Below are 10,777 nucleotides of genomic sequence, written 5' to 3'. Positions count from 1 at the left end.
CTCCCTGGACAGATCTTCGTCTTCGACGGCTTCGCACTGCGGGCCAATTCACTTGGCCACCTGGAGCAGATCGAAAGCTACGCCCCTGGCCGTCAGGTCAGATTTGGAAGTTTAAACTACACGGCTGACATCCACAGGGACTTGATCCTCGGCGGATTCGAGCCACTGCCGAGCGCGCCGCACTGTCCCGACAAGCATGATCTAGCTCTGCTGCCGAACAGTGCCCTGGAGGCCGCACCCGCATCGGCTCCGATCCTTAATCCGGAGCCAACTGCGCCGATCGAGGATGGGCGGTTGAATGCCACCTCGGGGGCTGCGATCCCAATGGCGATTGAGCCAAACATCAGCCCCGCACTCCGCGAGACTCATGACTCCAAGGAGCCGGATCCCTTTCCAAACTCCGAACCCTCCGCGCCCCGGCCAATGAATCCGATTCGGCGCCGATCGTGGAGTTTACTGCTGCTAACATCTTTCAGCACTCGCCTTTTGGCGATATTCTGAAGTCACTGAAGTCTTTCTCTTTATCAGGAAAGCCCTGGCCGGATTGCGGCCAGCAAGGAGGGGATTCGGACGATGAAGAAATTCAAAGCCCACCCACCACCCACTTTGTAGCCACTGTCGACGATTTAACTGACATGCTCGACTTCGGCTCAGAAGACATCGACGGTATGGACGCCGATGAAGGAGACGGTGAAGAACCAGCGCCTATTGGCCCTGGAATTCCACCTCGTCATATGACGTATACATGGTGGACGCACCAAAAGATGACGACGAGGAGCGGAAGGACGCACTGAAGGCTTGTTCCCTCGAAAAGCAGTCAAAGCGGCGACGCAAGCGCCGCCCCAAATCCCGCCTCGACAGAAATAGCGATCACACAGACCCAATATTGGAGCAGGGCGAACCGCTGTCGGACAACGGCAATCCGGATAACTAAACCGAACAAACAAATCCTATCAAGGATAATGGTCCGGACGACATAACGCCGGACAGACACCCGGAGCAGCAGACTGCCCGTAAAAGGCTTGTTGCCACCGCGAGGAGTCTGAAAAAACAAAAGCTAAGGCTCAAGGCTGCGCAAGACACACTCCACATTAGATGGAGCAAAATACTCAAAACAGCAGCGAGGTACGGCGACAATCGCCCCTCCAAGAGCTACCCAAAGCGGAAGCTGCTACCTGAATTCGATGAGGAGGCCGCAGACCCCCCCACAACCAAATATCAAAGCAGCCACCTGGTCAGATAGACGACCCCTCTACCAACACAGAGCGGCATACAACACCGCTCACAATACAACACGCGACCCAGGCGAGGGTTCGTACCCAAAGGACGGCGCAACAAGATCCATCTATGGACCACGCAAGCGCCCCCCAGCATACAATGCAACACAACAAGTATCTGAACAACGCGGCACACCCAGCTACAGGGGTGCCGCACACCCCCTGTGCTTCACCGATGAGGTGCTGGACCATGAATTTCCAGAGGGATTCAAACCCGTAAACATAGAGGCATACGACGGAACAACAGACCCTGGGGTTTGGATTGAGGACTATATCCTTCATATCCATATGGCTCGAGGAGATGATCTCCACGCAATCAAATATTTACCCCTCAAGCTCAAAGGGCCAGCTCGTCACTGGCTCAAAGGCCTCCCCGAAAGCTCCATTGGAAGTTGGGAAGAGCTCGAAGACGCCTTTCGAGCAAATTTTCAAGGGACTTATGTCCGACCTCCGGATGCAGATGATCTGAGCCATATAACTCAGCAGCCCGGAGAGTCAGCCCGAAAGCTTTGGAATAGGTTTCTTACTAAAAAGAACCAGATTGTCGACTGTCCGGACGCCGAAGCCATAGCGGCTTTCAAGCATAGCGTCCATAACGAATGGCTCGCCAGACACCTCAGCCAAAATAAGCCGCGAACGATGGCCGCATTAACAAACCTCATGACCCGCTTTTGTGCGGGTGAGGACAGCTTGCTAGCCAGATGCAGCACCAGCGACCCCAGTACATCGGAAGTTAGAGATGGAAACGGGAAATCACGGCGCAACAGCAATAACAAACGCCGGAATAAAGAAGACAGCACGAAGGGCACGGCAGTAAACGCCGGATTCAAAAGCTCTCGGCCAGGTCAAAAGCCGCCCACTAAAGGCACCAGGGATGAACTGTCCAGCCTCAACAAAATTCTGGACCAAGTATGTCAGATCCACAGTACCCCGGGTAAACCTGCTAATCATACCCACAGAGAATGTTGGGTCTTCAAGCAGTCCGGCAAGCTCAACGCCGTACACAAAGGGGAGGACACACCAAGTGAAGACGAGGACGAGCCCCTCAAGCAAGACACGGGGGAACAAAAGAAATTCCCACCAGAAGTCAAAACAGTAAACGTACTACACATGATCAAGGGAAAAAACAATGCAGCACCCCCAGGAAAATATACCCAAGTGCCTGTCACCTCAAAGTCCTGCCAATGGTCGTCTCAACCGATCACTTTCGACCATCGTGATTACTCAGCAAGTATCCGACACGCAGGATGGGCTGCCTTGGTATTAGACCCAGTAATTGGCGGATATCACTTCACACGAGTCTTGATGGACGGCGGAAGCAGCCTAAACCTAATATACCAGGATACAATCCGCGGGATGGGGTTAGACCCAACACAAATTCGCCATAGCAATACTACCTTTAAAGGAGTAACGCCAGGCCCAGGGGCTCGTTGTACGGGCTCCCTCCTACTACAAGTTATATTCGGCTCCCCTGATAACTTCCGTCGCGAGCATTTAACTTTCCACATCGCTCCGTTTCAAAGTGGCTATCAAGCACTGCTAGGACGCGAAGCTTTCGCTCGCTTTAATGCAATACCACACTACGCCTCCCTCACACTCAAGATGCCCGGTCCACGTGGCATTATTACAGTGCACGGAGATATCAAGCGCTCTCTACGCGCCGAAGAGAGTGAGGCTGCCTTGGCAGCCGAACATTAAAGACGTCCGGACCAGCGATCGAGTCCGGCGCCGCTATTTACACCGAATAAGTGATCACACCCCTATTCGTTAATACAAGGAGCTCAACGCGCGCAGACAAGTGGCAATTTCTTATCATCTTCAATTATACATGGTTTCTTTAAAAACTATCTTTTTGCACGACAACTCTTTCACTTAACTTCCTCTCTTTTATAGACGATCATCGTGCTACACCCGTCCAGGATACGACACAACGGAGACATAGGCACAGACGTGCAGCAGGGATCCGCTCAAAGGATTCTTTTTAGATTAAGACCCTGCGTAAACCTTTTTTACTGTCTCTTGTTGATACATATCCACCGTTGTGAAGGATGCTGACGTCTTGGCATGTGGCCACGCCAGAACAATGCACGTACCTGGACACAAGGGGCTTCTTACAAAGGCCATTATTTAGGCCCGGTTTATACCACAAAGACCGAATACCTTAGGGAGTGTTCGGCGTCGCGAGTTTGGCCCTATATGCATCAGCTCCGAATCATTGTCTTTGGTCAAATGTTGGGTTTGCCCGGCTCCTGTGTTTTGGTGCCTTACGTTCCGCTTTACCGGCTAAGGTAGCACCAGGAGAACTACTGTGATTGTGCCCTAGTTCATCCGGATGAGCACCTCAGAAGAGAAAGCCGAAAACTGACTGTCATGATATAACGTGAGATTGGTCAACCACTCGATAACCTGTGGGAATGTTAGAATTCCTCCGCCTTAATGAAGGGCCATTTTCTGACTAGGCATATACACACCCCGAGATCGGGAGAGTGCGGAGCCACCAGGGGCTATCTAGTAGCCCCACTGTCAAACTCCTATGGCTAAGTGAAAGTGTTAAAGCATTATAGTCCGGTTGCCTCGCTCGCTCCGCTATCACCTCCTTAATAGGACCAAGACGTTGGCTTAAGTGTGAACTCATGTTTTTCCTAGCACCTCCGCATTATATGTGTGGGGGTTGAAGCCGACGACTGCAATCTTTCAGGTTATACACACGTGTACAAAAACGGCCGCCCAGGAGGCATCATATTACTTTCAGGCAAAAGTATAAAAATAGCCTTATAAAACTCTATAAAAGCATTTTGCTTACAATGAGATTACATATCACTCAAACATAATATTTTTTGAGCACTGGGTCTCTATCAAACGGGCACCCTCAAGAACTTCTTCAAAGTAGTGCTCAGCAGCCTTTCGACCTATGGCCGAATCCCGCGCTGCAACATTGGTAACATCCATCTCTGCCCAGTATGCCTTGACACGGGCAAAGGCCATCCATGCGCCCTCTATGCACGCCGACCTCTTCATCGCATCAATGTGCGGCATCACATCGAGTAACTGCTGCACCAAGCTGAAATAGTTGTTCGGTTTTGACCCTTCTAGCCATAACTGATCCACAACAGACCTCATGGAGAGTCCGGACAACCTATTTAGTTCGGCCCATTCGGCTAATCGGTCAGTCAATGAAAGTGGACATTTGGGAGTATGGAATTGTCTCCAAAACAGCTGGTCTACTCCATGGTCCGTCTGACCCTGGAAGTACTTGGCCGCATCGGCAGCGCTCGCCGCCAAATCCATATACACATCTTCCGAGCTCCACAGCCGATCCAGGGGGGCATACCATGGATCTCCGAACTTCCTCCGCAACATAAAGGATTTCCCAGCTACAATATCCTCGGCTTCCCGCAGCTCCTCCTTCTTTGCCCTCATAGCAGAGCGAAGGTCCTTCCTCGTCGCAACAGCCTTCTCAAGGTCCGATGCCTTCGCCTGGTTTTCTTTTTCAGGAACCCGGCAACGGTCGGCGGCGGCTTTTAATTCTATAGCCATCTTGGCCATCTTATCTCGGCTCTCGCCATGTGCGGCCTTCTCGGCTTGCAACTCTTCGGCCGCCTTTAAAGCAGCCGCATTACCCAACCTCGCTTGTTCCTTGGCTCGGGCAAGTTCTGCCTGCAAGGCTTCAACATTGGCAGCCCCATCTGTAGTCACAACATATTGAAGATATTGGCATCATGCTACTCTTCCTATGTGACGTTCACCAGATAATGACACTTACCCTGTGCCTCGTCAAGCCTTTTGTTAACAAGCTCGATGTCGGCGTCTGCCGCATCCAACTGGCGTTCTAAATGGGCAAAGTCACTAGTCCGGCTAGCCACCGGAGATTCCATCACCTGCACATCAAGGCAGTATGGTTATTACCTGGGAATATGATCCTCTGTTCATCGTCATTTCCGACGACAACTAGAGTCTCAGGGGCTACTATCTACACAGGGCACACCTAGTATGCGTAGGACTATCATACATTATTTTACGTACCTCAAACCCTGTCAGTAGACTCATAAAAGCTTTATGCAATCCGCTTTCGGCGGACGAGATTCTCTCCATCACCATATTCATCAGCACAAGGTGTTCATCTGAGATGGACGCTTGCCCCACCAACTCCCTCAGAACATCCGACCGCACACTAGACGGTGCCGGACTCGTTTGTCTGCTCTCTTCAGGAGCCGGACAGTGGGAACTTCGATGGTCGACAGGATTATCTTCTGGCCTCGCCGGACTCGGAGAGGCCCTCCACGAGGACACTTCAGGGTCGCCCGCTTCCGGAGCGGAGGAGTCCGGAGGGGGCGTTTCGCTCTCCATCATCTCTAGAAGAAGATCCCCCGAAGACGAGCTCATTTGAGAGGGGCTAAGGCCCAAACTGCAAAGATACATGCAGCGGTTATCTTCTCAGAAGAAAAGACGACATATCTGTACTATTAAGGTATTTTGGGTCACTTACGACTCGTGGGAGAATTGATCCCCTCGCGGACTTTGTGCGGCAACGGCGCCCCCCGAGGTAGGACCCTCTGTGGGAGACTTATTCCCTCGTTTGGAAGTTTCGGCTTCCGAATCCCCAGACGCAGTTCTTTTCCTCTTCTGGTCGTCTTCCTTCATGGAGACGCTCGCTCCCTCAGCTAGAATGGGCAGCGTTGAGGGCCCGCGTCCGCCCGCATTACCATCCATAGTATTTTCCTTTAAAGGCTCCGGGAAGCGTGCGGTCTGGAGCATCTTCTCCAATACCGGATTTCCAAACCCTCAAGGAGGGGGCCGAACACCGAATCAACTTCGCCTTTGTTAGCCAGTCCTAGTCAAAAAGCGAACTCTCGGAAATAACTTCGTAACAAAGGAGAGATAGTATGTTCGGCCGGAAGATGCCTTACCTGTTCGGCGGTGCGGTTGCTACTCAGGCCCGCGTCCTCGGTGATTTCCGGACACTCCACCTGAGGTCTGAAGAATGACTTGTACATCTCCTCGTGCGTCAGGCCGAGGAAATTTTGAATGGCGCACGATCCCTCGGGATTAAACTCCCACAAGCGAAGAGGCCGGCGTTTGCAAGGCTGGACTTGGTGAACCAGCATAACTTGTGCTACCGCAACCAAACTGAAATCTCCATTAAAGAGATCTTGAATGCGGCTCTACAGTATAGGCATGTCCTTGGCTGGACCCCAGCTCAATCCTTTGCTAATCCATGACATCAATTGTGGTGGAGGGCCCGGGCAGAAGACAGGGGCGGCCGCCTACTTGGCACTTCTAGGAGCCGTGATGTAGAACCACTCCTGTTGCCACAATTCAGACACCTCTGGAATGGAACCTTTGGGCCATGCAGCTCCCGTCATCTTTCGTATTGAGGCACCTCCACACTCCGCATGTTGCCCCTCGATCATCTTCGGTTTTACTTCAAAGGTCTTGAGCCATAGGCCAAAGTGAGGGGTAACCCGGAGGAAGGCCTCGCACACGACAACAAATGTCGTGATATGAAGAAAGGAGTCCGGAGCTAGATCATGGAAATCTAGCCCGTAGTAAAACATCAAGCCCCTGACAAAAGGATCTAGTGCAAGGCCTAGACCTCGGAGGAAGTGGGAGAGGACGGCCTGCCCCCGGGGAGGGGACATTCTCGTTGGGTTCGGGGGAGGGGACAGCCTGCCCCCGGGGAGGCAGCCGATGCAGAATCTCGATGGTCAGATATCTAGCCTCCCTCAACTTTTTGATGTCTTCTTCCGTGACGGAAGAAGGCACCAATCGGCCTTGAAGGCTAGATCCGGACATGACTGAAGGTTCAGAGCACCTGACCTGAACTTTGGGCGCTTGAGCTTGAGGTGGGGGAAGGATTCGATTGAGCACGGGAGGGAAAAATAAAAGGCCTCGTCCCTTTATAAAGAGGGTGGATATCGAGCGTCCTCCCCGTGTCCGTTTGGACTTGCCTATGATCTAGGAGTCCTAGAAGCGGTTGGGTTACCCACGCCCTTATTGATGAGAATCCCGGAATAAGGGGACACGATCTCTGCTTTGACAAGATGTGCCAAGGAAACCGCCTCGCATAACGTGCTAAGATGGGACAGTAAAATGGTTCGAATAAAAGCTTGGTCGTGGTGTGATGTCACACTACGGAATACGTCAGCAGATTAGATTTGTATAAATATTATTCTCTCTATGGCAATATGTGGAAACTTATTTTGCAGAGCCGGACACTATCTTTGTGTTCAAAATCTTCTATGAAGTACTTGGAGGAGGAACCCGCCTTGCAATGCCGAAGACAATCTGCGTGCCGGGCTCGTCGTCATTGAAGCCTGGTTCAGGGGCTACTGAGGGAGTCCTGGATTAGGGGGTGCTCGGATAGTCAAACTATACCTTCAGCCGGACTCCTGGACTATGAAGATACAAGATTAAAGACTCCGTCCCGTGTCCGGAAGGGACTTTCCTTGGTGTGGAAGGCAAGCTTGGCGATACGGATGTTCAGATCTCCTACCATTGTAACCGACTCTATGTAACCCTGACCCTATCCGGTGTCTATATAAACTGGAGGGTTTTAGTCCATAGGACAACATACACATCAACAATCATACCATAGGCTAGCTTCTAGGGTTTAGCCTCTCTGATCTCGTGGTAGATCTACTGTTGTACTACCCATAACATCAATATTAATCAACCAGGACGTAGGGTTTTACCTCCATCGAGAGGGCCCGAACCTGGGTAAAACTTCGTGTCCCTTGCCTCCCGTTACCATCCGGCCTAGACACACAGTTCAGGACCCCCTACCCGAGATCCGCCGGTTTTGACACCAACAGGTGGCAATGGATCTTCCCACCCACCCAAGCCAAGCTATCAGAACAAAGCTCGGTCTCATACTCCAAGGTCAAGTGCTCCTTATCATCGTCCGCTCTCAGAGGTTACTTGGAACAAGTGTCAGCAGAAAGGGCACTATGCAAACAAATGCTTCAACCAAAGGCGCCTTACGCCTCCTCCTCCTGTGAGATCTTCCAGCAATGCAGTGGTCAAGCATAATTCCAAATCGGCAAAGGTCAACATGATGAACGCATCTCAGGCAGAGGATTCTTCAGAAGTGATCATGGGTAACCTTCCTGTTAATGATATTCCTGCAAAAGTATTTTTTGATACTGGTGCATCGCATTGTTTCATTTCAAGAACGTTTGCATCTAAGCATTGTAACACCCACAATGCGGCTATATCTCCCATGTGTTGGGGCACGACTTAGAGGCATAGCCGCATGGTAGGCATGTCGCAATAGGGGTAATCTTTACACATCCCATGTACTGAATAAGAAAGGGATAAAGAGTCGGCTTACAATCGCCACTTCACACAATACATAAATAATCCATACATCATCCAAAGTACAATCAAAGGTCCGACTATGGAACCAAAATAAGAAAGACAACCCCAAATGCTAGATCCCCGATCGTCCCAACTGGGCTCCACTACTGATCATTAGGAAAGGAAACATAATAGCGACCCAAGTCTTAGTCGAGCTCCCACTTGAGTTTGGTAGCGTCCCCTGCACTGGCATCATCGGCACCTGCATATGTTTGGAAGTATCCATGAGTCACAAGGTGTCGTGGAATTGTCACGGCAGATGTTCTAGAGCAAGGACTTAGTCGTAGGGCCATCACACTAGGAAGCTTAAAGGGGTTAATCGGGACAAAGGACACGAGAGAGTTTTATACTAGTTCGGCCCCTTACGATAAAGGTAAAAGCCTATGTCTAGATGGGATTGGTATTGCTGGGGTTTCGATCTCCAAGAGGATCAACTCACCGGCTTGGTTATCGATTTGTTGTTTCTTGCCCTAAGCCGCCACTGGGTCGTCCCCTTATAAACATGGGTTGACGCCTGGTGGCCTACAGAGTCCCGGCCGGCTCATAATCGTGTTCGTCTCGGTGACTTTCTTTACATGTCTTTCTTTACAAGTCTTTCTTTACATATGGCGGTTCATAATATCAGGCCTTAAACTGCCTTCAGGCCCTTGGGCCTTCTATAATACTTAATAAACTACAATCTTGGATGTTTACTGGGCTTCTTGCGTAATCCGCCATTGGGGTTGACCCGGCCCCTCCTGGGCGGGTCTCAACTGATAGTAATATCCCCAACATTAGGCCCTAGGTTGACTTTGAACTTTGTTCTTTGTCAATCTTCCATACTTAGTAAAAAATCCATCTTCTTATCTTTACTGAAATTTCCTTGTAACCCGCCGTGACATCATCTCTTGAAAACGCAAAAAACTTTCATGGCATCATTTTCCAATGGATCTTTTATCTTTAATGTTTCCCAAGAATCGAGGCGCCTATATAGCTGGATAACCATTATTCGGTTCTCCCTTGATTTTCGCGCCCGTCTATTCACATCTTCCCTTATAAATAGGCTCGCCCCGGCCTTCCTCATTCTTCTCTCTCTCTCTCTCCGTCTTCTTCCTCTTGCGACTCTGCTCACCGCTCGAGCTTCGCCGCTGCCGCGCCTCATCTCCATCGCCGACTCTAGCTGCTGCATCGACCTGAACCGATCCAGAGAACCCGCGGCGACCTCCGCAGTAGACCTGCAACCGTAAGCTTTCTTTCCTTCATGTCTCAGATCTTCATTAGGGTTTCCAAGCTCCTGCATGTTCTTCATAGTTCATCATAGTTCTTCATAGTTCTTCCACTTTCTCCTCTTTCTGATCCAAAAGAGATGTATGTTCATGCAGTAGTTGTTTGGTGCCTCCTTTTGATACTAGCAGACCCCTTTCTCTGGTACAAGAGCTATTTTAGATCTAATGAACTCATCTGGACTGTATTTTTAGGTCTAGAATTTTTTTCGTTTTGAACATCCATTTGATCTGAAATAATATCAAGCATTTTGGGAAACTTGTTTGTCCCAACACTTAGCTGAATCAACTTTCTGAAAGAATATGTAGTCATGGCGGCTTACCGCACCGGCTTTCTTTTCCTTATATGTCATTAGCCCTTAGTTAAGCCGCCATTACTTGTTTTGCATCTTCATCCTTTAACTGTTAACCTCACCGTAAAACTGAACCGGCATGTTGCTTTTCTTTTCAGTTCCTTACACAACATGCCGTCAAAGACACCAACCATCTGTAACTGGGTCCCCTCAACCATAACTGAAGAACGTTTAAAAGAGTTATTCATCATAGGATTTCTGCCATCAAAAGCCGTCATGTCCTATCGTGCCCCTGACCCGGAAGAAGAACGGCCCAATCCGAGAGATGGTGAGGTGATCGTTTTTACTGACCACATGAACCGTGGCTTCTCACTGCCCGGCTCAAAGTTCTTCAGAGAGGTCCTCCATTTTTTCAAGCTCCACCCTCAAGACATCGGGCCCAACTCTATATCTAACATCTGTAACTTCCAAGTGCTCTGTGAGGTATATCTTCAGCAAGAGCCGACCGTGGAGTTATTTAGAGAATACTTTTATCTGAACCGGCAGAATGGGTGCACCAACGGCCCTAGTTTAGAACTTGGAGGCATAT

The sequence above is a fragment of the Triticum aestivum genome, chromosome 3A (genome assembly GCF_018294505.1).
Source record: "Triticum aestivum cultivar Chinese Spring chromosome 3A, IWGSC CS RefSeq v2.1, whole genome shotgun sequence".
In the NCBI taxonomy this organism is placed as follows: domain Eukaryota; kingdom Viridiplantae; phylum Streptophyta; class Magnoliopsida; order Poales; family Poaceae; genus Triticum; species Triticum aestivum.
This window is presented reverse-complemented; position numbering follows the sequence as displayed.